Raw genomic sequence first — 5,000 nt, 5'->3', positions numbered from 1 at the left:
CTCTCACTCTCTCTCTTTTTCTACATCTCTCTTTCTATTATACTCTCTCTCTCTCTCTCTCTCTCTCTCTCTTTCACTTTCACTGTCTCCAATCTAACTCTCCTCCTCCCATCCTCTGTTATTCTACCTCTTCCTCCTCATCCCCTCCCTTCCTCCCTCCCACTCTGTCAGTCTCTCCTCTTACTATTTCTATTCTTTCGACGTCTCTTCGTTGCTACTCTCTCTCTGTGTCTACATATCCTCCTTGCCTTTGCCGATACCTCCCCCCTCTCTCTCTCTCACTCTCAGCAAGACTCTCCTCTCTATCTGTTTCTATTAGATTCTCCCTTTCTCTGTTAGACTCTCTCTGCAAGACTCTTTCACTTTCTCTCCCCTCTCTCTTTCTGCTAGACTCCCTCCATCTCTCTCTCTCTCTCTCTCTCTCTCTCTCTTTCTCTCCCCCTCTCACCGAATTCTTCATTCTTACCCTTAATTTCTCTCCCCTTTCCTTCATTCACCCCAACCCCCCCACCTTCAGCTCCTCTCGTAATTCCACCCCGCTACATTCCTTTTCCTTTCTCTCATTATTACCTCCCACTTTCACTGACTCCTCCCACTTCCTACCACCATAAAACAACATCGCTATACACTGGACATTGCAATCATAGTTATGCAAATCGACGGGCTGATCACGGTTGGAGCGCCTCTGCTTATAAATCGATTCAGCGAGGGATGTCTCGGGGCTAAACAACATCTCCCTCCTCCTTTCTCTCCCTTTCACCCTTGCTCTTCCACTGACCTCCTACTCCCTCGCTGTCCCCTACTCATCCTTCCTCCCCTTCACATATTCATCGATGTCTTTTTTGTCTTTTCCATTTATTACTGTCCCCTATTCACACATTTAGTACAACCCCCTTAAACATCTACACTCACGCACGCGCATGCACACTCACACACGTATATGCACACTTCTCTCACGAACAAGCCTACACTCAAACGCATGCCTACACCCATACACGCACACACACACACACACATACACTAAAGCCCGCAAACATAGACCACCACCACTACCACCATCTCCACCACCGCCATCGGAACTTCTACGTGGTTGCTTGACCCTGCTAGAAATAGCGACTAAAGTCCCCTCCCTCCACCTCATCTCAAACGCTACAGATTTTTTTGTCTTTGAAAAGGTAAAATACACGTTGGATACTGGTGGTGTTAGATATGCAAACAAACGGGATAGCTACGGATGGAACGCATTTGATCATACGTCTGACGAAACCCGGGGTTAAACAGCTTCAGCAGTAGCAACAGCATCACTACCAATAGACGCTCAACCACCACCACCACCACCACCATTACAACTGCAACTACAACCACCACCACCACCACCACAACTGCAACTATAACCACCACCACCACCACCACCACTTACAATCCCCACCCCACCCATCCACCACTGACACCAACATCACAACAGTCAACTTTACTACTACCACCAACACAATCACCAACATCACCCCACCCCCACAACTACCACCACCACCACAACCACCACCACTATAATAACTACCTCCATCACCATCACTTTCACCACCACCACAACCACCAACATCACCATAACAACCACCTCCGCCATCGCCACCACCGTAATCACACCATCATTATGACTATCTTAATCCTCATCATCGTCCTCATCATAATCCTCATCATAATCCTCTTCTTCCTCCTCCTCCTCATCATCATCATCACCAACTACACCACCACCAACACAACTTTAAAAACTGTCTTCCTGTCTTACACGATGTTCTGTTTCCTGTTTCTGTTCCCTTCAATTCTTCTGTCGTTCCACTTGCCATTCGAACCCGGATATACACGTTCCACATGATCTTCACTTCTAACCAGGATACACTCCATAAGAAGCCTTCTAGCCATCTAAACCACCTGTTCCAAAATAATAACAATAATAATAATAATAATAATTAATTCGTTTTATTGGCCACAATCCTTTCTATTATAGGCAGAAAGCCTGAAATATCACGGGAGAGGGGATAAGTCGATTACATCCACCCCAGTACTCAACGGGTACTTATTTCATCGATCACTGTTGGGACGAAAGGCAAAGTCAACCTCGGCAGTGTTAATCATAATAATTCTTCCTAATTCTGGCAATTTGTGCAATTTTACAGCAGGCGGGTAAATTAAATTACGTCGATCCTTGTTTGACTGTTACTTATTTTATCGACCCAGGCACAAGGTGAGCAGTTCTGAGGACAGGGACTTTATCGATACCATCAACCTCTGTTCTTGATTTTTCAAAAACGTTATCGACTCCGTAAGGATTAAAGGAATTGTTGGCTCAGGCGGGGTTTGAACGTAGAATGTTAAAAGGAAGCAGAGTATTTTTCCGGATGTTCTACTGATTCTACTAATGAGAACAATAAATTACAGCTACACAAGAAGAGGAAGAAGTGGAAGAAGAAGAAGAAGAACAACAACAACGAGATTAAGAGTAAGAACTACAACAAGATAACAACAGTAATCATATTTAGTCTGAAGGCAGGACCCCGAACAAAATATGTCAAGGCTGAAGAAAGCTACTTTCGGAACCCGGAAGGATAAGGAGTCCTTTAGAAATTGTAGGGCGCTGAGTGACCCTATTTTAGTGGAGATAGGAGCAGGGGCTGATAGAGGCTGAAGCGGAATGTCACATGTCTGGTTTTCCGGACCGATGAAATCTCCTGTCGTGAGGGTCCTGGCTGAAGGTAATCGAACTAAACCAAAACAAACCCGTATTTGAGGATGTACCCCAAATTGCATGCGTGGGTGTGAAGAAAGGACCACTCATAGATAATGAGAGAATTCATATACGTTTTCCCTCGCGCGTATATTTTGGATACATGACTGCGAGGTGACGAAGTTCGCTTCTCAACCACGTGACACCTTCGGGGAAATCTATGTTAGTATATAGTTCGGGGTTGACCAACGGCTTTGTGAATGAACTCAACGCCGTGTCGAAGTCCGCCATATATATATATATATATATATATATATATATATATATATATATATATATATATATATATATATATTATGTTATATATATATTATATGTTATATATATGTATGTATATATATATATAAGTATGTATGTATATGTGTATATATGTATGTATATGTATATATAAATTTATGTATTATATCTGTGTATTTGATTTAATATTGTTTCCATCACTCACAATGCTATATATATATATATGTGTGTGTGTGTGTATGTGTATGCATGTCTACGTATATTTGTGCGCGCGTGTATACATACATAATCTATATATATATATATATATATATATATATATATATATATATATATATATATATATATATATATATATATATATATATATCTGTGTTTATGTTTATACCGATAAAAAACCGGTGTGTTTGTTTATGCCCATTAAAATTAGTGGTTCGATAACAAGAAAACAATAAGATCATTATAAAACAGAAATAAACACTGGGGTGGATATGATCGATTTAAAACTTGTATGCAGTGCTGTAACATGGCCGCATACATGCTTACACACATACGCGCGCGTGTGTGCGTATAGATACATATGCATGTTTATATATACACACACACACACACACATATATATATATATATATATATATATATATATATATATATATATATATATATATATATATAAACTGTAACCTCGTTCAGAGATTTAACATTGCTTATATATATATATATATATATATATGTTTGTATGTGTGTATGTATATATGTATATACACACATGTATGCATGTATGTATATATATATATATTTGTACATTTGTATATACATACATGTGTGTATATATCTGCGTGTGTAGTTTTGTAATTGTGCTTGGCAGCCGGCGTTGGTTTGTTTACTCCCCAACCCTATTAGCTCGGCCAAAGATTCCGACAGAATAACCATCAACTTTAAAATGATAAGTACTGGGTGTCAATTTCTTTTACTAAACCTCCAAGCCGGTGCCCCAGCATGGTCGCAGTCCAATGACTGAGGTCAAATCTAAAAGACAAGAGGGTATGCAGATACCGCTGGCTAAAGAAATGCTGATGTTATCCGCTTAAGATGCTTCCACCGATGCTTCCACTGTTCTTATCGTTACAACTACTTGTGTATGTTTACCCGTTGCAACCTCCCTCTTGCGCCGAAATATCACCGTTTACGAAAGAGAACAATCGGCATCAGTAATCTTTCCGGTGCCCAATTCATTTGTCACAGCCCCGTTTGGAAAGAAAGGTTGCTTTCTGACTCGACGTTTGTCTTCGCAGTTTGAAGTAGCAACAACAGTAGCAGAAGCTACGACGACAATAGAAATAATAAGAATGAACGTAGTTATTCTATGTAACATCGGGTAGTTATAGAAATGGTAGTGGCATGAATAGTAGTAGAGGCAGTGGTAGGAGTGATAGAGGCAATTGTAAGTAAGCTGCAGTAATAGTATTTTGTAGTAGTAAATTCATAGTAGAACTAACAATTCTGATATGTGAAAGCGGCGGCAAAGTCTGTACAAGCAGGATTTGAATGAAGAATGTAATATATTTAAATTTAAGGTTTATAGACAAGACGTCTGCATTCTCTTCAATTTCTTTAAGCAACACGAGAAGGATAAAAAGTTGTATAGTTATCACGAGCGGGAACTGAACTCACAAACGTACCTAAAAAATACAACAACGCCGTAGTTTAGCATTCTACCGATTTCGCCAATCTCCGACCGCTATATATCGTTCTCTAATGACTGCTTATGTAGACATGTAACCCGAAGGACGACCTTCTTCGTTGTGTTGCTCTGTGGATGGAGACAGCCAGACGAGAGGATTCTGTGACGTTGATGCCTTCTCCGGTGGTCGATGGAAGAGCGAAATTGAAGCGAAATGGAAATATGGAAGGAAGGTGACCTCGATCGGAGGTTAAAGGAAACGGCGGTTTGATTTGTTTTTTTACAGAAGCGATTCGA

General features: G+C 40.5%; 1 protein-coding gene across 4 annotated transcripts in view; it reads left to right on the top strand.

The window, feature by feature from the left end:
- The window catches only part of LOC106884332 (glycine receptor subunit alpha-2), a 205,469-nt gene that overhangs the window by 505 nt on the left and 199,964 nt on the right, over window positions 1-5,000 (top strand). The window contains exon 1 of one of the 4 annotated variants that reach the window (XM_052972552.2): window positions 3,870-5,000. This exon is cut by the window's right edge and continues 471 nt beyond it. The exons of 2 other annotated variants lie outside the window; for them this stretch is intronic. The gene's annotated coding sequence lies outside the window, so the exon portion shown is untranslated. Of the gene's footprint in view, window positions 1-3,869 lie in introns of those variants that run through there. One more of the 4 variants, XM_052972554.2, reaches the window with a different exon arrangement.

This window comes from Octopus bimaculoides, chromosome 13, assembly GCF_046866305.1.
Source record: "Octopus bimaculoides isolate indiv1 chromosome 13, ASM4686630v1, whole genome shotgun sequence".
NCBI lineage: Eukaryota > Metazoa > Mollusca > Cephalopoda > Octopoda > Octopodidae > Octopus > Octopus bimaculoides.
This window is presented reverse-complemented; position numbering and strand designations above follow the sequence as displayed.